General features: G+C 47.3%; 1 protein-coding gene across 1 annotated transcript in view; it reads left to right on the forward strand.

Moving 5' to 3' along the window:
- Positions 1–6,633: 6,633 nt before the first annotated feature.
- MANSC1 (MANSC domain containing 1) overlaps positions 6,634–22,802 on the forward strand; it is a 168,399-nt gene continuing 152,230 nt past the window's right edge. The window contains exon 1 of the mRNA XM_069628713.1: positions 6,634–6,789. The gene's annotated coding sequence lies outside the window, so the exon portion shown is untranslated. The remainder of the gene's footprint in view (positions 6,790–22,802) is intronic.

The raw sequence follows: 22,802 nt of genomic DNA on the forward strand, positions 1-22,802 counted from the left end.
AAGGAGGAAAGGGCTATGTCGCCTTTGCTACTAGAGGATTCCAGCAGCAGTGAAGAGGAGGCTGCACTGCCACAAGGCCAGAAAAGGTTGAGAGAGGCAACACGGGATCCGCAGGAGCAGACAGAGGTGCCGAAGAAAAAACAGAAGAAAGGAAACAAAAAAGGTACTGAAAAATTTGATAATAATACTGGGGACAAAATTGTGAAAATGTTAAAATCATGCATCACGGCTCAGGGTAAGTCGCCCAGAGCTCGTGGAGGGAAAGAAAGAAAGCAAAAAACAGTAATGTCTGAAACAGAAAGTAGCAAAGATGAGGAGAGGGACCACTTACAGGCTTGGGTGAAATGGAAGGGGGTGATGTGCAAAGATAAAAAGAAAAAAGCAACAGAAGAAGGGGCAGGGGACGGCCAGGGAGCAGGAGGGCCAGGGCCAACAGACAACAGGGTCCCCATACTAGTGGCGCAGGGGGTCCCGCCAGGGTCCACTCCACAGGGAACGCCCACCAGCCCACCGGTGCCTGCAACAGGGTCAACCACAGTAACAACAATAGACCCAGCCACAGTTATGACAAAATATGGCAGGCCCACGGTTGGAAAAGATGCGCAAGGTCATTCTTTGAAGGCACAGGCATGGTACATTAGTGAGAAGGTGAAGGAAAAGATATGGAGAAAAGAGCTCATAGACATCTTTTCATTACTAGATGTGCAAAGAAGAGGGCAGAACGTATCAATAGAGGATGTAAAAGAGGATGAGAAGGGCTTATTAAAAAGGGCACCAGTAGCAAGAAATTTTGATAATTGGACGGCGGCATTTCAGATCATGTCCACCATTATCCTGCAAAAATACCCGGAAGACGGGGCATCACTAGTAACATACCAACAGCAGGTTTTGAAGGTGTACAACGCATTTGGGGGAGAGGCATGGAAAGAATATGACCACCAATTTAGGAAGGAAATGGACTGCTTTCCAGACATAGGTTGGGATGAGGAAAACTACAACCTGTACATATTTAATGTGCTAAAAGAAAAATGGGACAACAAAGAACAGGGTAGTACAGGAAGCTATCATAGGAAGCAATATTGGCAGAACGACTACAGAAGTGATTACAGATATAACAATAGGAGATACGATAACTATTACGACAGAACGAGGGATCAGAGTTTTCGGAGCAGACAGTACAACACTCAGAGAAGTTGGCAGAGCAACATACTACCAACAGCCCAAGGGAGTTGTAGGGGGAGCAATGGGACAGATAGGTCAGGGTCAGCCCAATGCAGAAATTTCGAGAATGGGATACCATGTAGCTGGGGTAAGAAATGCAAATTTAGTCACAGATGCGAGAATTGTAAGGGGGAACATAGTACCGCCAAATGCACCGGAGCGACATCCAGCACGCACAGGGTGCAGGAAAAACGGAATTGAGGGTGAAGTAGAGAGAGGGGCCACACCAGTAAATATCGAGAACATGGAGAAGTGGCTACGGGTCTTCCCAGACCAGGAGGTAGCTGAGACAATCAGGCAAGGATTTCAAGAGGGTTTCAACATCCCTTTCAAGGGTCACGGGTCCGAGAATACCCCTAGAAACCTAATATCCGCATTAGAGAACAAGGAACTAGTGGGCAAGAAAATCAGGAAGGAGGTAGAACTGGGGAGGATGGGGGGCCCTTACAGCTTACTGCCATTTTCTGAGTACATATGCTCACCACTAGGCTTGGTCCCTAAGAAGGAGGCAGGCGAATTTAGGTTGATCCACCACTTATCATACCCACCAGGGGCATCAGTGAACGACGGCATAGAGCAAGAGGCAGCTTCTGTGAATTACTCAGACTTTCAGGAAGTGGTACAAGTGGTCAGGAAAGCGGGTCAAGGGGCATGAATGGCAAAGGCCGACATAAAGTCAGCATTTCGTCTACTACCAGTAAATAGGGAGTCACAGAAGTGGTTATGCATGCATTGGGAGGGCGAATATTTTGTCGATAAATGCCTCCCAATGGGCTGCGCCATATCATGCGTATATTTTGAGAAAGTGAGCTCATTCCTACAATGGGCACTCACAAAAGAGTTGCCAGAGGCGCACGTGGTTCACTATCTGAACGATTTTTTGTTTGTGGGACCACAGGGTTCCAAGCTATGTAAGGATACATTAAGGAAATTCATGGCAGTAACAAGGGAGTGGGGCTTCCCGCTGGCGGAAGAAAAAACAATGGGCCCAACACAGAGAATCCAATTTTTAGGAATTGAAATTGACTCACTGATAGGAGTGTGTAGGATCCCGGAAGAGAAGGTGGCAGACCTACTAGGCACAATCAAAGACCTGAAAGGGAGAAACAAGGCCACAGTAAAGGAATTGCAATCGCTAGCAGGAAAACTAAACTTTGCTGGCAGGGTCATACCGCAAGGCAAGATATTCCAGAGGAGGGTGGAACAGAGAACAAGAGGGGCAAAAGAGGGACACCACGGAGTCAGAATGGGTGGCGGAATCAAGAAAGACTTAGAGGTGTGGAGCGAATTCCTTAAATCATTTAATGGGTCAGTGATATGGCAAATACCCATAAATGAAGAAGACAAAAGGGTGTTGTTCATGGATGCAGCCGGGGGCTTTGGGTTTGGAGCAATACTGGGTACAGAATGGTGCACAGAAGGTTGGCCAGAGTCATGGCACGAGGCTGCATGGACAAGTAATATTACGCTACTAGAGCTGTTCCAGATTTGGGTAGCTCTGTGCGCATGGGAAGCAGAACTAAACAACAAAGAGCTAAATGTTTGGTCTGACAACATGGCAGTAGTGCACGTGATAAATAACGGAAGCGCATCATGCCCGTTGGTCTTGGAATTAATGAGGGCAATAACGTTGGGTTGTCTAAAAAATAATGTTAACATAAGGGCGAGGCATATCGCTGGAGAAGAAAATATGGTTGCTGACGCATTGTCTCGTTTCCAGTGGGGCAAGTTCAGAGAGCTACGGCCGGACGCAAAATGGATGAAAACGCCCACGCCAAAAAGGGCTTGGGTCCCACTGGAAGCACTGGAAAAAGATCGGTTAACTACAAGGTTGACTCAGAAGAGGAGGAAAAACCAGAGGAGCAAGGTCAAGTGATAGAAAGATTGGCAAGGAGCGTGATAACGTACAAGACTGGTAAGCAGTATGAAAAACATGTGATTGATGTGCTAAAAGGAACAGGTTTACAAGAAGTGGGGGAAATTACAGTTTCCAAAATGTGCGATTTTTTGGCGATAGCATTTGCGCAAGGAAAAAGGAAAAGCTGGACAGCAGCGCATTTGGCCGTGGTCGCATATACGGCAAAAGTGGCCGGTGCGATAGACCCAACAGTTAGCTCATGGATAAAATATGCAATGAAGGGTTGGGCAAAGTTGGAAGGAAGGAAACCAGACAGCAGAAGACCTTTGAATTTTAAGAAAGTGGTGAAGCTGTTACAATTATTGCATGACACATGTAGAGACAGTTATGAGACTAGGTTATTCAGAACGGCTTTCGTGCTAGCATATTATGGGGCATTCAGGATCGGGGAACTGGTAGCACGCAATACAGTCGCAGGAGACGGGCTAGCAAAAAGCGACGTCAGCATAGGCTCCAAAGGCATGTCAATAATACTGAGAAAATCAAAAACAGACCAAATGGGGAAGGGAAGAGCAATAGAGCTAAACTGCATCAAGGAAAGGGAACATTGCCCCAGGTGCATTACCAAACAATTCCTGGAGGTACGACCGGTATTAGGGGGGCAGTTACTGATACACAGGGATGGCAGAGCCCTCAGCAGATACCAGTTCCAAGCAATACTAAAGAAAACCATAGCAAAAGCGGGGCGGGATGCAGCTGAGTTTGGGACCCACTCTTTCAGAATAGGGGCAGCCACATCGGCATGGGCAGGGGGCCTGGGAGCAAAGGGAGTAAAGAAAATTAGGGGGTGGAGGTCGCAATGTTTCAAAAAATATGTACGAGAAAATCTGATATGATGCCTTTCCCACCCACAAATGCAGATACAGGGCCATACAGATCAGCGTGGATAGTCGGCCATTCTTTCGTGACACGGGCAGGCGGGTGGATAGAAGACTTCAAAGAGGGCCTGCATTTTAAAAAGACGATAACCTCCTGGTGGGGCCTCCCAGGTATGCTGTGGGAAGACATTCACGACCGGCTGACTGATTTGATCGGGTTCAGGGACCCGCCCGAATACCTGGTAATACACCTTGGGGGTAACGACCTGGTCAAAACAAACAGGGCCGAGCTAATGCGCAACACGTGTGAGTCATTAAGGGCGATGGCACACTGCTGGTGGAAAACAGAAATTTTTATGTCCGAGATCATCACCCGCAGATTCTGGTACGGGGCACACAGGAGGCATGCCATTGAAACAGCTAGAAAAAAGCTAAACAAAACAGTAGAAAGGTACTGCAGGAGCTCAGGGGTCCATTTCATAAAACATGGCTTGTCACAGAATGACCCGGATTTGTTCCATCAGGATGGCGTACACCTTTCCAACAAAGGGATGGGTGTATTTTCAGACATTTTCAGAGCTTTGGCAGCACGGGGATGCAGTTAGGGACGCTTTATGGGGGACCTGAGCGGCCTAGTCAACACCCACTCGGGTGTGGCGGCGCGTGTCCAGGAACGGATGTCCATGGGTATCGGAAAATAGCCAAGGAGAAGGCGGGGCTTTCACATCCCCTGGACACGACGTGCCCAAAAGCGATTTTTATTGTTGGTCATTATGATTATGGTGTGGTGTTATTTTCTGTAGAAAATAAAATAGCCTACGGCCATAATTTTTCCACAAACAAATACTCTGTCTGTATTGTTATTTCTTCACCCCAGGTATTAGGGTATCAGAAACAAGAGCGAAGGGGGGCCCACACTACTCAGCCTATGCCCCAGACCCCGGGTCGTACAAAGTACGACACGATGGAGGGCCTGGGGAGTTAGGCGCAGGGTGGGGGAACAAACGGCACAAAACAAAGAGGGAGGGGCAGACAATGCGGCGCCCCCACCCTCTGCGTTGCCAGGGGAATGCACAACAAATGGGGAAAGGTGCGAGGAAAGACAATGGGGTAAGGCAGGAGGAAGTCCAGCCCCCCCCCGGGGGGACAACAAAGGGGAAAGGGGTATAAGTACCCCAACGTGAGGCAGGAAGAAACACAACCAGGTAGGAGCTCACCTCATTCGGGTAAGCTCCAGGGCCTGGAAAAGGGGGATAGGAAACATTTTGCCACCAAACCCGCCCAACAACAAGAAGAAAAAGAACATGGAACAGGCACGCCGAGTACTTTGATGCGGTATACAGTAGAAGAAAAGTCGTAGGCAGCGGCGGCGCGTGTCCACGAACGGATGTCCATGGGTATCGGAAAATAGCCAAGGAGAAGGCGGGGCTTTCACATCCCCTGGACACGACGTGCCCAAAAGCGATTTTTATTGTTGGTCATTATGATTATGGTGTGGTGTTATTTTCTGTAGAAAATAAAATAGCCTACGGCCATAATTTTTCCACTAACAAATACTCTGTCTGTATTGTTATTTCTTCACCCCAGGTATTAGGGTATCAGAAACAAGATCGAAGGGGGGCCCACACTACTCAGCCTAGAAGAAAAAGGGAGAAGAAAGGGAATAGCAGGACAACAAACGGGGCCCACGAAGTCGTGGGAAGAAGATGGCGGCACGGGCCAGATCGTTGCCCCCAGGTCCTGGTGCCCAAAAGATAAGTGTTTATCAATGTGTGTTTTCGAATGAATACGTTTACCAAGATATGTTTTAATATTATACTTTGTGCAATAAAAACCACTGCCTTTCATTGCCAACCACAAGACAATGCCTCAAGCCGTCATTGAACAAACAAACAACCATTGTAGTAGGTAAGCCGTTTCTGAGCTCCACCGATTAATATGATAGAGATTAGTTTTCGGTCTATAGAATTTTATTTTAAAACAATGTTGCGACTTGTAGTTTCGTGTTTTGCATTATATTAATGAATCTACAAACCACGCCTTGATGCAAAATGCTGTACCGTTCACAAAAACAACACAACTGCATTATCTGTAGTCTGGCCACGAGCACACTTTGCAGTTTGAAGTCCAATTGTAGAACCCACTGAGGGAAAAAAAAGTTTGTGAGGGCGAAAATGTTTTAGCGCCTCTCGTGTAAGTGCGCAGAGAAGAAAAGTACAGGACGGGATCAGGAAGGACTGGTGTGCTCACGCTGTTTTGGATCCGGGTAGTCTTGAAGGAGCTAAGCTAAGAATTGTTACGTAATAGATAATCAGACAGCCATTCGTGTTGAGGGAGGCGGCGTGCGTGCAACAACCCCTGGGCGGGGGCCGGGCACATATAGTCCGGATTTCAGACTCACATGGGCGGGCCATGGATGTGTGGTTTCCCAATCTCGCGAGTCAGACTTCCCTGTCAGTACTCGCTGTCTAAACATCGACTTTCCCCGAGTGGGCCTCTGTTCTGGGGAGAGGAGGTGGGTTTAGGCAGTACCTCAGCCTGGTGGGCATATCGCTTTAGGGACGGAAGATGCTGGTCTTTGGAGAGGGTCTAAATTCCCCAGGCGCTAGGGCGGGGCAGAGCAGAGGTTGGGAGGAGTAAAGGCCCCAGTGGGCGGGACATAGATGCCCCGGGGAGGTGATCGTGGCTCTAGGGTGGCGGGTGTGGGATTCCCCAGGGTGGTGGCTGGGTTAGTCAGACTGTAGGCGCGGGCTCAGCCGGTGCATAGTTCACCGTGAGGCGTAAGCTGGAAGGTTGAGCTAAGGTCCGGTGTCTTCGGAGCAGCCTGGCAAGGTGAGGGGAGAGTCTGCACTTGCTGTCACCCAGGGTGACTCACCCTATATCTAGGAGCCTTTGGGTCGGGGAGGGAGCGGGGGAAGACCCCACAAAAGGGCAGAGCGACCCGCCCACATTGAAAAGCACACAAGTGGAGAAAATGCCTTCCGCAACCAAGAGCAACAGGGCAGCGTCCCCCAAGCGCATACAAACAATGCGCCCCCCCCATCTTTCCACCAATCGGAGTATCCTGAGAGGACCCCCCCTTTTTAGCGCGAAGGGAAAGTAATACTTCTGCCTGCGTAGGAGGCAGAGACCGATGCCACAGCAACACGTGTCCTACGCCCATGTCGCAGGTGAGCGTGTGGAGCCTTTCCTCCTAAAGGCAAAGGTTCGTTCCCGAGTAAAGGAGACTGGGCGTAATTCCCACACGAGATGGTAATTGTCGTTTACCGCATCTGCTGGACATGACAAACCACCACTAGAGGGGCCTGCTCTGCGTAGATTAGCATCTGTCGTGTTGTCTCCGGTCAGTCGACTCTCCAACTCCTCTCCTTTCTTTCAGAACTATCATTTCCTTTTCAGGGGCGGAACAAAACCTAATTCGCGGGATGTGGGCTAACCCTTGAGAGACGTTAACTTCAGAGACTGTGGTGGAGGGGCACATTTATTTGTGTGGGGGGAATCTAACTACGCATTCTAAGGAGATTATTCTAGTGCAGCTTCAATGTTACAAGTAGTTAACTCTCCTTTGAGTCTCAAAGCTCCTACTTCAGGACTGCTGTGACAATTGGCTGTCTCCTCTCTCTACCCATCAGTCTCCTGGCATACAAATACTAACCCCGCATCACGATTTCAATTGCCTAAAAATGTATGCATATGAATGCAGGTGGTAACAGTGAAACGCTTTACTTTAGTAATTGCTGGGCCTTTGTTGAAGCCCAGGCGCCCTTTAACATCTGTCTGGCCTGGAGTGAACATAGCCCAAATAAACCAGGGGGGTAGGAGGTGGGATGAGATGGTATTGGATAGATGAGTCATGCTGAGACCAACAAGTACGTAGTTTCTTCCTGTTAGCCTTTAAAGCAAGCAGCTGTATCTTGATAAGGTTTGTGTTTGTGGTACAACTCTTTACTTGACTCCACTGCAGTGTGTATTTTTGTGAGCTTGTGCAGCATGCCTTTCGTCACAGTTCTTTTTGTTTGTTGTGAGAAGAGTGGTGTTTGTCTTGCAAGCCCAGACAAACTCGACCAAGAAACCTGAAGTCTCCTAATAAATACTCGCAATAAGAGTGAGCAGCAAATCGTTAATTCAGTTAAGTTCCACCTTGACTGCAAAAGTAGGGAGGGGCAAGTGTAAATCGAATGGTAATCCCAGGCGAAGCAGAGGTTAATCCACAGAGCCCCCTTCCCCCGCAGCAAACCGCTAATCCCCAAGTGCTTAGTTGGAAGAGGATGATCTAGTTCCAAGTCCATATGCTGGGAACAACACCAGCCCTGGGTGGCATCAGGACGCAATTGTATGGAGCATGGTACACACGAAGAATCCAAGCAGGGGAAGAAGGAAGGATCCACCAATGACTGGCACGAAGCACAGCTACGCAGTTACGAAGTCAACTAGACGGACCAGCGAGAATCCGATTAAAATGTCTGTGGGGAAGTGGCAGTGGGCAAAATCCGCCAAATCAATTAAAGAATGCATAAGAGAATTGGCATGTTGCGGTAAAAGGGCATTTCCGCATAGATGTGCAAGGGAATCGATAAATGGGGAAAACCAACAAGTGGCGAACCAATCCACACAAGAACAGAGCAGTAGCCAAGGCAACATACCTAGGTCGCAACAGGGAAGTGCCAAAAGTAAAGTGGGGGGAGCTAAAGTTGGGAGCGCTCTGGTTCTCCATGGTTTATTGCCTTTCTCGCACAGAGTTCCAACAATGTTTGACGTGTTCACATGCTCTGGGAAATGCATTCCCAGGTAGGAGGCACGAGTTGCCATGTGAACCCTACAGTTTTCTCTTCATGCACCACTTTGTCTTTCAGTAAGGCTTGGTATCTTCTCTTATGTTGGGCAAGTTCGGCAGAACTAGATTGATTGGAGTTCTTGTCCCTCTCACCAGTAACTGGTGACAGCCTTTGGCCAGCGACAGCCTGTGGGGCCGAGTTGTGGGCACTTGATGGGAGTAGCAGCCAACTGGAGTCTTCTTGCATGAGTTGATTTGCTCTCTCCTCCTGCCCCACTGCACTGTGGGTGGTAGAGCATTGGTTCAAACAGCAGACCATCAAAAAGAGCACCATATCATGCGGTACAAACTTTACTGCGTTGTTGGTAACTTGTTGTTTGTGGAAGAGTCCTCTTCTGAAAATATCTCTCAAGTCATCCTCAATCTTGTAGGTATGTCGAGAACAAAAGGTGGCGAGAGAAACTACCATCCCTGTCCGCGATTACTTTAATGTACCATCTTTTCTAGTGGGCCAGTAAAAGCCAAACCCACCTTGCCCTGGGCTGCTCCCGGGGCCTCGATGCTCTGTAGGGGAGCCTTCCTGCTGAGCAACCTGTTGTCAATGGCAGTGAGGGCCTCGCTCGTGGCAACTGCTTTCTCTGGACAATTACTCATTTGCGGCCACCACTGCTTTTTCTGTTAAGGGCGAGTCATGTAAATGTCCTTGGAAATGACTACAGGCCAAACATTAAAGGTGGGGATGGTTTCGTCACCTCAGAATACTATGTTCTGTCACGGAGTGCAGGGGAAGTTTGCTTCTAAGGCTTTAGTGTTATGAGCTAGCGTCATTGTTTGGGTCATCCGTTTATCGCATACTGCTTGGCTTCATCAAGTGCCCGTTGCTTCGGTCCTTTCACTCATCGTTTATTGCACCACCGACCACAGCCTGTAGGGAAGCTGCTGCACGTTCACCCTTCAGAAACGTTGTGGGCGGTGGCACTCTGCAGGGTAGTGGTGACATGTAGTCAGCTTGACTATTCTGCCTGGACGTGTTTGATGGTAAAAGTATCCTCTTATACTTTTGCAGCCAGTGTTGAACTGCTCTTTAATCTAACTTCCGGCTCAGCAAGTGTGCTCGTAGTTTCGCTCTATCTGTAATGTGGAAACACGAGACAGACTGTTGAGAGTGATGGGGGGGATGCGGGGGACGAGCTCTAACAAGGGAATATGGTCGAAGTGCTGGCAGGGCCTAACAGAGGGGAAAGTGGCTTTGGCAAGGGCTCTGCTTTCCAAAAAATACATAATTAGACCATAGACCCTGTAGGGAAGTATTTTGGGGTACTTGGCATTCTCGTGTGGGCTTGCCTGCTTACTTGGAACAATCTCTCTGGCCCACTTTGTAAATAATTTCCTCACTCAGTATATAAAGAATTCAATCTGTGAGTAAATTGCCCCTTTTCTGTAAATAAATAACCCAGGCTGATTGATGTCGGATCCAGCTTAATAGCGTAAGTGGTCATTTGGGGTTTCAGCTCTCTGCTGGCTGCCTTCTGTTCTGTGCGGCGGTCAATACACCTACCCTGTGAAAATCTGCCGCCATACTCTGCATTGTTTTATCTGGGATGTTGCTCGAGAGGGAAACCCCAAGATGGGGTGATGGGTATACAGATATTGTCCAAGGAGGTATCGGTCTTCACAAACTAAAGGCTGCTTCACTTAAACCTCCAAAGGCAGACCTCTGTAAAAGTGTTACATGCATGTTTTAGCATTATTTTATAAGGTTAACGTAGATTCGACGAAGTTAGGGGTACTGTTTTGCACCCCCAATGATAAAGGCTGGGAAATCGTCCCTTCAAGATTGCAGTGGGAAACGTCTCCATTATAATTTTGCTTCTAGGGAGTAAGAAGGATACCAAACCTCTTTTAAATTGGGCCCCATGCATCTTCAGCCAGCCCTGAAATCGCCGATTAGAAAGGGGAGCGAACAAGCGGCACCAGTGTAAGCTACAGGCTGCTTTTCAATAAAATAAATTAGCATTTTGCGAACATAAGCATGTATATTTGACAAATATGTCCGACAGCGATTTAAGCCTGCAAACCTTCACAGTGCACACTGGACATGCTGCTCATATCATTTGTGATGATACCTGAACAGTATAATATTTAACAACCACGAGTCATGTATGCACATTTGGTCAGCCTTTGATTGTGAGGCGTTGCTGTCCTGCCTGAGCAGAAAATGGCTTTCATGGATGGGGTCTTCCCAGCGTGTTCCCTTATTAAACTCGCACATGTCTCCTTTGCACTCCTTTCTTGCGCTTGACTCGTGCTCTGGAAAACTGGTGCTGTTGACTGGAGAGCCCCCAGGCAGCACAGGTGGTGTCCAGGGGTGGCCCATGCTACTCCTGGAATCTGATTGGCCACCCAGGTGCCACCCAATTATCCTAAACTACGAGCATTAAACTTCTTACACAGGAATGTAAGACACTAATGTTGGTAATTAAAGTAGGTATGGGTAGAGGAGACAAATGGTCAATTAATGCTATTCAGATGTATGTGCGTGCACAGGTACTTCATGCCATCCCTGCATATGTCAGTGCCCCACTTGGGCCACCCCAGTCAATAGTGTGGACATGTCACCGCCAGGCACTACCCCGACTCGTGCCCTGTTTTTGGAGGCTGCCGGGGCTCCACCCCTGCTAGCCAGCACCATTTAAAGCCCTGATGATTCTACAGCTTCTGGCTCGTGTGAGTCCTCTAAATGCATGATAAGTAGAGAGACTCCACAATCAGAAATTGTCTTCCTTATATGTTCTGTTAGGCATGGACCTACCACACAGAGGTCTGTTTCCTTCCAGGTAAACGTTCAAGGCACATTTCTACTCTGCTCTGATGTATGGCCAGAGGTAAAAATGTAGATCTAAATTATTGGTACGCTCTACCACTAGTTTGCTTTTTACAGAGGTACCTTTTAGTGCAAAGGCTCAAGAAACGCGTCCTGGACGCTTTTTCTTTCTTCCAAGAGACACGTGGAATCTGCTCAGACCGGTCATTCAAGCACTGCCAGTTTTCCAAGTCTCAGCTAGGCAGACGCACACAGACAAGCAGTGGCTCTTCAGGTCGTTAAGGTGCTCATGTTGCAAACACATTTCTTTGTATCAGTGGCAGAGGCTTTCATCTGAATGATGGTCATTTCCAAGAGCTCGCAGAGCACCAGTTAGCTTGCACATCTGTGATAGTTAAAGTGAGCAACACAAAGCATCAGTTTCTATCCATGAAAACTACTATCTTAACATGCACAAAAATAAAGTTGCTTTATGTCACTAATCAAATGTTTTGAACATCATGAATAACGAGCTGGAGGTCTGTTGCAAAAAATCTTCCTATCCATCTCAGTTTATTACGGGTCTTAACTCGCTGATAGTACAGTGGGGTTAACGTGATTTTTCAAGTTGGTATTATCTTGCATTCTGGGACTTAGTCTACCATTCAGGATGTGAAAATTAAAGCCACAATGAAATTCGTTTGTCTTAACATGTTGCTATAAGGATTTCCATGTTCTCATGTGCCCTTGTTATACAATTTGTATTTATTTCTTTGTAAGTAAACTCTAGAAGACATTATTGTAGGCCTTGAAATGAAATCCAAACTGTTTGTACAGAGTAAAGCTTGGAAGGTATGTAGTTAGTTTTGCACAGTGGATTAAAATTGCCTTGGAAGCAAGACGACATGGAGCAACACGGGTTTGATCCCGGGACCGCGCGTAGAAGCCTAAATAACCTATCATCATATCATATCATATCATAATCCCTGCTTCACTGTTCAAACAAGGTTTGTGATCCTTGTCCCCACTCCCACCAGGCCATCCCACTCCCTCCTTTTTGGATGCAGCAATAGTACCACTGGTACCTTTTTTCCCACTTCCACCACTGTGTATAACTGGAAGTTGTATAAGTTAGCCAAGCTGCTCTCAGCCGAACCAAGTATTTGGAGCTCGGACCTCTCTCCTGCATACGAGTTGGCTAACACGAAATCCAACGCAGTGGAGGCTCTTAAGTTATGCAGAATAAAGTGCTCTTAGCCCAAATTAGAAAAATGGCTCCTTCCGAACGGAAATAACCTAATGGGCACAAAGAGAAAATCGTGCATGTTTTATGGTGAGTTGTCAGTATTTCTAAGACGCCCCTGTGCGTGGTAATAAATGCTTCTTATTCAGCTGTCATCGCCAGGTACTTCCAGTAATGTTTTGCCTTACTCTCCGCATCTTTGTCCGTTTTTCTATGGATAAGATTGGAAAAATCCATTCGCCAATCGCTGCAGACTTCCCTGCTCGATGGCTGTTTATTTGGTGCTCGAAATTGGAGAATGTCCCCCCGCCTCCCCTCCACCCTTTTCAACACTAAATCATTTTGCACCGAGGACCTGCAGAGTCATACTCTCTCTCGCAGGTAAGGAATCGCTTGACTCTTGTGGTGTAGCCCCTCTGATATTTAGCAAGGCAGCCATCTCTCTGTTGTGAGAAACCCCCCAAACAAACTTGGATCCCCTACTACATACTATTGTTACATGGCATTAGATTAGACCGTTATTGTAAAATCCAGGGTTGATCTGTTTCTTAAAACGTATTCACAGGCATATGTATTATTATTATTTTTAAAAAAATGTGTAAAGCGCACTACAGCCCAAAGGCATCGAGGCGCTGTTGCAGAGAATGTCTTAGTCACAGGTAGCGGGCTTTGCTCATGGTTACAGGGAACGAGGCCTACCAAAGTGCAGTAATCCTACTTGGGTGAATGTGTTATAATGAACAATACTTTTACAGGCATGAGTTATGTAGCCCGAGTACAGAGGCAACCGTGTCTAAGTTACAGGAAGACGGCTTAGTGTATTGGTTACACAAAGAAGGCTTGGCTCATGGTTACAGGGAGCAAAGGCATAACAGGGCACGAACACCGGTACAAAGTTACCAGATCGGTCAGATAACCTATGTCAAGACAGAGCCAGAGTGGTCAATTTATACAAATAGTAGTGTTTTGACACCTTTCCTGAAGGCTGCGTGTGAGCCAGTGCATCTTAGATGCAGGGGGAGGGAGTTCAGTTCGTAGCTGCGATGACCGGAAGCTTGAATCTCCAGCACAGGCCCTAAGGGTCCTAGGAATGGTTCGAGTAGGCAGTCCTGGTAGGTCGGTCCGTAGAGGGTATGGCAATCCTCTAGGTGAGGTAAAGTGGGGCATTATTATGGGGACATTTGTGGGTAAGGCCGAGGGTTTTAACAATAATACGTTCTTTGATTGGGAGTCAGTTGACCTTTTTTCCTGGTAGCTGAAATGTGGTCCCTATTGGATTTGCCAGTTGCCGCCCTCAGGGTATTGTTTTGGATGGTCTGCAGTTTTCTAATGTTTTTTTAACAGACGTGTCAGCCAGGAGGGCTTTGCAATAACCCAGGCGAGACCCAATTATAGCTCTGGCAATGGTGAGGCAGTTTTGTTCTGTCAGAAAAGGCCTGGCTGCAGTGAGCAGTTTAGAGTGGTAAGCCGCAGCAGACGCTATGGCGTTAATCTGCCTGACCATGGAAAGGTTAGAGTCTGAGCAGACCCCCAAGGTTTTTACCATTTGTGAGACCGGGATGGGGGTGTTATCAATCGAGAATGATTTGTATTTCTCATCAATTTCTTGATAGTTCCTGATGAGCCAATATATAGACCATCGTTTTTTTCACCGTTAAGGCACAACCAGTTTTCTACCATCCAAGTTTGAATCGTGGCGTAAATGGAGTTTAGAGTTTCCCTGTCAGCCCCATAGTCCCCAGTTAGGGGGATGAGTACTTGCGTATCATCAACATAGTTCATATATGTGATGCCCAAAGAATCCAGTAGGTTGAATAGTGTCCTCATGGACAGGTTGTAGAGGGTGGGTGAGATGCATGATCCTTGTGGGCCTACGCATTTGATAAGTTTGTGTCACGACCCGGCCAGGTTGGAAATTGCCTTGGCGATTATCCGAGCGCTATTCGGCAAGTAAAAGTCCCTGAGACTACAACTCCCACAACGCCTGCTATCATAGCCGCGTGAAGTACGCGTGACGTTGCGATGATTTCATTTGTTGGGAACGATATATAACTCCTATCTATCCGGAGATCGAGTGCTCCTAAACTGTTGTTAGTTGCGAGCTCCCGGACCCGTTTCTCGAATCCTTGACTAACCAGCGCCTGAATTAACTTATTGCCTTCGCCTTGTCCGTACCTGCTTCCCGACGCCAGCCTCCCTCGATTGTTCCCCTTGGATATTCTGAACCCGGCTTATTCATTCTCGACCTCCAAATTCTAAATCCTTAAACTTTGGTGACTCGATACCTCGAACATTTCCGTAAGGAAATTAGCGTGAAGTGAACGCTCACTATTTCAATTTTCCTTTTACTTCTGTTGCTTCGAACTATATTTTGGGACGCTTTGCTGTTTACCTTTTGGATTGCTTTGAACCTTTATTTGGGACGCTTTGCTGTTTACCTTTTGGATTGCTTTGAACCTTTATTTGGGACGCTCTGCTGTTTATACTTTGGATTGCCTTGAACCTACTTGGGACGCTCTGCGGTCTTCGCCCTGGTGATCCTAAGATACTGGCAAACTTCCACTCCTCCCTCCCTACAATTTGATACTAGTAGGTTACTGGTATATTATTTCTACGGTGCAGGTAAGAGTGGGGATTGGGGGTGGTGTTGGCTGTTTGTGATCCAACACTTCTTGGCTGCATTTTTCTGAACAACTGTTTTCTTTGTTTTGTTCTTTGTCCCTCTAGCTCTGACGATTCTGCTCCGGCCTTTTCGCTCAAGCCCCCAACCTGTCAGGTGTATTTATCCCTGAAGGCTGAGCTCTTGGGAGGGAAGTCTTGGGCGCATCTCCATAAAAGCCCAGGATTACTTGAGCAAAAGGAAATACTGCATACAACCAGAAAACAACCTCTGGGTTGTGACAGATTTAGGAGCCTTACATAACGCCTATTGGTTATGGAAGCCGCATCTGACCCGATGGCAGCTCTCATGCAGGCTTTTTCTGCCTTGCGTACCGATATGGCATCTGCCCATGCGACCTTACATCAACGCATGGATGTATTACAGAGCTTTGTGCAGCCATTACCCCATGATGAGGAATTCGGGGATGGCGCTGCAGCGGCACCTCCTCCTGTATTTCCCCCAACTCCAGCTCCGGTGGTTCTTCCTGGACCATTTCCTTTGGCCCCACCCGAACGCTTTTTGGGGGATCCCAAGGCGTATCGGACTTTCGTGAATCAATGTCGCCTTCACTTTCTTTGTCGTCCTTTGGCGTTTCCAGATGCTACCACTAAGGCGGCCTTCGTTCTCTCCCATTTAGGCGGCACTGCCGCAGCATGGGCTAATCCTTTGTTGGAAGCTAATGATCCGGCTCTTTATGACTTTGATCGGCTAATTCAATCCATGAACAGCGTTTTTGATATGCAATACAAAGCACAAACCACGGATTTAGAATTTTTAGCTATAAATCAAGGCAAGACGGATCTGTTGACCTACCTGGCCCGTTTCAATCAGTTGGCGGCTGAAACCATTTGGCCAGAACAAAAGAAAGCGGCTGTTTTCTACAAAGGTTTGTCGGAGGACCTTAAGGACGCCTTGTCAGTGGTGCCCGCCCTTCCACCTGGTTTTCCTGAGTTACTCGACCTGGTTCTCCAAGTTGATGCTCGGATTCGGCAAAGACGGGGCGAACGTCGGTACCCTGATATTCGTACTTCTTCCCGGTCAGATAGCACTACTACGATTCCTCCAGGCGAGGTTGAACCCATGCAAATTGGGGCCATCAGGGGTCCATTGTCTAAGGCTGAACGAGAGAAACGGGCACTGAATAACCTATGTTTCTATTGTGGCCAGTCAGGACATTATATACGGCTATGTCCTAAAAGACCAACTAAACCGGCGGGAAACGCCAGGACTCGTCCATAAACCGGGCCTTTAGGATGAGTCAAACGTACCCGGGCTCGGATGCATGTTTTCCGTCTCCACATGTATATCTCACTATGTGCTTCAAGGCCCCTGGTGTCAATTCTTTTTCCAACCCGGTAATGATAGACTCAGGGGCTAGCGGGAATTATATGGATTCCAACCTGGCTCAACATTATGGGCTACCTATAATTTCCAAAATACGACCTGAAGACATACATGCTGTTGACGGTTCCCGTTTGGTATCCGGACAAGTCACGGAACAAACCACTGCATTACAAATGTCCACATTACAGGGTCATTCGGAATACATCACCTTTGGCCTCATTACGGCCCCCCAGTTTGGTATGATTCTGGGTCTATCCTGGTTGCAAACCCATAACCCTGTAATCAATTGGGTTAAACAAACCGTGCTGTTCTCTTCCTCTTTTTGCAGTCAAAAATGTCTAAGGACTCAAGAGGCAGCAGTCTTCTCCCCTTGCCTGACCCTGGTGGCAAGTGTACCTTCCATCAGTGCTTTATCCTCTATCCCAGTCCCTGTACTTCCAGAGGAATACCGAGAGTACTCGGATGTCTTCGACAAAGGCTTATCAGAAAAGCTGCCTTCACACCGAGACTATGACTGCCCCATTGACCTTATACCTGGGGCGGTCATCCCACATAGTCGTATCTACTCCCTTGCTCGAAAGGAAGAAGAACACTTGCGACATTACATAGACAAAGCATTACGCTTGGGACACATACGTCCATCCCGTTCACCAGCGGCCTCCCCGATATTCTTCGTACAAAAAAAAGAAGGAGATTTACGTCCATGTGTCGATTATCGTTCCCTTAATAACGTCACAATCAAGAACCAATATCCTCTACCGCTCATTACGGAGCTTCTTGATAAAATGGACCTCCTCTACCATCTTCACCAAGTTGGACTTACAGGGAGCATACAATTTGGTGAGGATGCGTGAGGGGGATGAATGGAAAACAGCATTCAAAACTAAATTCGGGCTTTACGAATACTGTGTAATGCCCTTCGGGCTTTGCAACGCCCCAGCGACGTTCCAACACTTTGTCAACGACATTTTCAGGGACCTGTTGGACTGTTACGTCGTAATATATTTGGACGACATCCTGATATATTCAGAAACCTTCTCCCAACACATACACCATGTACGCTCTGTTCTCCTCCGTCTGAGAGAACACTCCCTCTTTGCAAAACTGGAGAAGTGTGTGTTTCATGTATCGTCTGTGGAGTTTTTGGGTTTTCAAATATCACAAAAGGGAGTGCTTATGTGCACCTCCAAGGTCCGGGCAGTACTGGATTGGCCTGTCCCGACTTCAGTAAAAGCCCTTCAATCATTCTTGGGCTTTTCCAACTTTTACAGACGTTTCATCGCCTCCTTTTCTGAAAAAGTTGCGCCACTAACTCGGTTGACCAGCCCGAACGTCCAGTTCATTTGGGATGAACAGGCGCACTCTGCATTTCAGAAATTGAAGGAAGCCTTTACCACAGCTCCAGTCCTGCAGCACCCTAATCCGACCCTTCCATTTATAGTGGAAGCCGATGCCTCTGCAATTGCTGTGGGGGCTATCCTGTCGCAAATTTGTCCAGCCACCCACCGACTACATCCTGTGGCTTTCCATTCTCGGAAACTTACGCCAGCCGAACGTAATTATACGATCATGGAAAGAGAACTACTGGCGATTAAGGTAGCGTTTAATGAGTGGAGACATCATCTCTTAGGTGCTAAACATCCCATTACTGTATATACGGATCATCGGAATCTCCAGGCATTATCCCATATAAAATGCACCAATGCTAGGCAAATACGGTGGCATTTATTTTTTACCATGTTTAATTTCACAGTGACATATCGCCCCGGTCCACTACATGGAAAGGCGGATGCATTGTCGCGTATCGGTACAGATATGGTCACTAGGAAACAGTCAACCCCTGTATTATCCTCAGGGACTGTGGTGTGTATTTGTTCGGTTTCTCCGTCCATCTTAGATGGATTAAGGACGTGGGCTAAGGATCATGCTCCTATACTTAAGGAGCTGGGCGCTGAACTCATCACCGGTCTTCCATATGTTAATGGTTTGCTATACTTACCTGATAACCGTATTCGACGAAAAGCTCTTGAATGGTCCCATGATCTCCCGTTGGCAGCTCACCCTGGTCGGGCTAAAACTTATGATCTTCTCCGCCGATGGTGCTGGTGGCCTGGTATGAAGAACGACACCGAACAATATGTCTCCAAGTGTGCAGTATGTACACAGTGCAAGAGGCAACCGGGCAAGCCCGTCGGTCTTCTAATGAGTATGCCGTTAACCCCATATCCATGGCATACGGTTACCCTTGATTTCGTGGTGGAGCTCCCTTGTATCGGGGGTATGTCCACCATTCTTGTGGTTGTCGATGTCTTTACCAAAATGGCACGATTTATACCGTGCTCGGGTATACCTACTGCTTCTATGTTAGCGACTCTGTTTTTTGACCATGTGGTTCGATTTTTTTGGGCTTCCTACGGTTCTAATTTCTGATCGGGGGTCTCAATTCACCTCACGCTTCTGGCGCTCCCTTACTTCATCTTTGGGTATCGATGCCCGCTTGTCTTCGGCCTACCATCCCCAAACGGATGGTCAGACTGAACGTACCAATGGTACTATGGAACAGTTTCTTCGCTGTCTGTGTCTGCAGCATCAGTCCAACTGGTTCTCGCTACTAGGTGCTGCAGAATTTGCCTATAACAATTCTATGCATTCCTCAATTGGTTGCTCTCCGTTTTATGCTTTATATGGTCTGCACCCAAGGACTCTCCCACCTGTCTTACCCTCCTTAAAGCAGTTTCCCGCCGCTAATGCTGTAAAAGACTCCTTGCTTGCCATCCGTAAATCGGTGTTGTCCAATCTGCATACGGCGCAACGTCGTACCAAAATGCAAGCTGACAAACGGCGCACACCCGCCCCTTCGTATTCTTGTGGGGAACGTGTATGGCTCTCTACAAAACATCTGGCCATTAAAGGAAAAAGGAAACTATTGCCATGTTACCTAGGTCCTTATAGGATTCTACGGTGTCTTAACCCTGTCACCGTTTGCCTAGGGATTCCATCTCATTGGCGGGTACACCCGGTATTCCATGTTTCCTTGCTTCGCCCTTTTGTACCTGGCACGAGATTACCTACTGCCCCCACCCCAGTTAACGTCCATGGTGAAGACGAGTATGAGGTGCGTGCAATCTTGGACACTCGCCTATGTCGTGGGATTCGCTCCTACCTGATCGACTGGAAAGGGTATGGTCCAGAGGACAGGTCCTGGGAACCGGCCTCTAATCTAAACGCTCCCCGTTTACTACGTGCCTTTTGGTCACACCGCTTGTGTAGTCTCAGGAGAAAGCGTTCTTTGTGGGGGGGTACTGTCACGACCCGGCCAGGTTTGAAATTGCCTTGGCGATTATCCGAGCGCTATTCGGCAAGTAAAAGTCCCTGAGACTACAACTCCCACAACGCCTGCTATCATAGCCGCGTGAAGTACGCGTGACGTTGCGATGATTTCATTTGTTGGGAACGATATATAACTCCTATCTATCCGGAGATCGAGTGCTCCTAAACTGTTGTTAGTTGCGAGCTCCCGGACCCGTTTCTCGAATCCTTGACTAACCAGCGCCTGAATTAACTTATTGCCTTCGCCTTGTCCGTACCTGCTTCCCGACGCCAGCCTCCCTCGATTGTTCCCCTTGGATATTCTGAACCCGGCTTATTCATTCTCGACCTCCAAATTCTAAATCCTTAAACTTTGGTGACTCGATACCTCGAACATTTCCGTAAGGAAATTAGCGTGAAGTGAACGCTCACTTCCCATTTCAATTTTCCTTTTACTTCTGTTGCTTCGAACTATATTTTGGGACGCTTTGCTGTTTACCTTTTGGATTGCTTTGAACCTTTATTTGGGACGCTTTGCTATTTACCTTTTGGATTGCTTTGAACCTTTATTTGGGACGCTTTGCTGTTTACCTTTTGGATTGCTTTGAACCTTTATTTGGGACGCTCTGCTGTTTACCTTTTGGATTGCCTTGAACCTACTTGGGACGCTCTGCGGTCTTCGCCCTGGTGATCCTAAGATACTGGCAAACTTCCACTCCCTCCCTACAATTTGATACTAGTAGGTTACTGGTATATTATTTCTACGGTGCAGGTAAGAGTGGGGATTGGGGGTGGTGTTGGCTGTTTGTGATCCAACACTACTTGGCTGCATTTTTCTGAACAACTGTTTTCTTTGTTTTGTTCTTTGTCCCTCTAGCTCTGACGATTCTGCTCCGGCCTTTTCGCTCAAGCCCCCAACCTGTCAGGTGTATTATTCCCTGAAGGCTGAGCGTTTGGGAGGGAAGTCTTGGGCGCATCTCCATAAAAGCCCAGGATTACTTGAGCAAAAGGAAATACTGCATACAACCAGAAAACAACCTCTGGGTTGTGACAGTTTGCGGCCAAGCGCTTGCTTGGTCTGAAAAACGTTCATAACTCTTTCCTGGAGAAAGGAAGTAATTCAGGCTGCGGCACTAGGCGAAAAATTGGCAGTGACGGCGAGGTGGTGGCAAAGGGTGTCATGGTCCACCAAGTCAAAAGCTGCGGATAAGTCAAGGAGCAGAAGGAGGGCAGGTTTGCCCACATCCCTGAAATCATCGATCTGGTTTTTGAGGTCCAACAGTGCGGTTTTGGTCCCATGGCCGGGACGGAAGCCAGACTGCTGGAGACCCAGAATCTCATTCTCCTCTAGGAATTTGTGGACCTGTAGGTAAGCTGCTTTTTCGAGGATTTTTAGTAAGAACTGACCATGGTCCCCACTTCAAACGCGTTGAGAGAAAGTTCTACATAATCCAGTATAGATATAAAAACAAAAAAGACCAATATGGGGCCTTGTTCATTTACTCCAGCATTCTTAACATGCTTTAGATGCAACAAATTATTGTGTTTATAAACGCATCAAGTGTTTGTTTTGCGATTTAGATAATAGTTATGCATACTGTGAATTTAATGTCAATATAAAATGAAAATAAAGACAATTGCAATAAACCTAAGAACGAATTTCTGCTTTTAAGATCTTGGTTTAATCCAGTATTGTTTTTGTAGAACTCCCACACCACACGTAGTGTGGTGGTGCTCTTACTTGTGGTTAGCATGGCAGTCTTGTTGATCACCAACCCTGTGCTTGCTGTCAAAACAAATAAATAAATAATGTCCAATCAGCTGCACTGTTTAATATCTACGTTCCCTGCCGCGCTAAACCTTTTGACTCCTATGGCTTACTTGCATATTATTCTAATTGTACAAACACCCACACGCTTCTTTGTAAAGTTGTAGACTGAGGGTCGTTGTCTAGAATCTTTGGAGATTGCCTCAATCTTGTTGAATTTTGAGCAAGCTGCAGGGGCCATGGGTGGCAACCTGGACTTCTCCCATCTTCATTTATTTTGCTTTCAGCCTTTCCGGTGATAGTATCCAATTACATAAAATAATTGCAATGTAAATCTTTTTTCTAGCTCTCAGCGATGGGAATACGTCCCTCTGCAAGCCATAGCTGAATACTATGGGTGTCCAGATTGATGGGATGCAATTTCTCACCCCTCTGGTCAATGCTCTATCCACTGCTGCTTTAATCAGATGCAGATACTGTAAAAGGTCAAATCCTCCATCTATGGCAGCAAATGCTCCTAGATGGTGACGCTGAACCTGGATGAACTTCGCCCGCTTACAAGTGGTGGTGAGCATTCCTGTATATGTGGTGGTGTGGGTGCACCTCATCTGTTTCTATTTAGTGGGGTGGTCTCTGCTAAGATGGTGGTATGTTTGGGCTGGATCATGTCAGCTTTTGGTGCATTCTGTCAGTTTTTTGCAGGGTGTGTGGCTATTTGTATTTGCAGTGCACCAACAACACTCGGGCATCAGGGCGCTAGTTACAGTCATTGGGAAGTGACATTCAAATTACAGCATACAGGTGGTTCTTAAAAAGCATAACTTGGGAGAGCCACTGCATGGTACGGGGTCTACCTCAGGCATGCAGATACACGAGACAAGATTATGGTAAATGCAGAGTCTGGCAAAGCCACGCCTCGTGGTGCGGGGGCTACATCAGGCA

The sequence above is a fragment of the Ambystoma mexicanum genome, chromosome 12 (genome assembly GCF_040938575.1).
Source record: "Ambystoma mexicanum isolate Mex_15411 chromosome 12, UKY_AmexF1_1, whole genome shotgun sequence".
Taxonomy (NCBI): Eukaryota; Metazoa; Chordata; class Amphibia; order Caudata; family Ambystomatidae; genus Ambystoma; species Ambystoma mexicanum.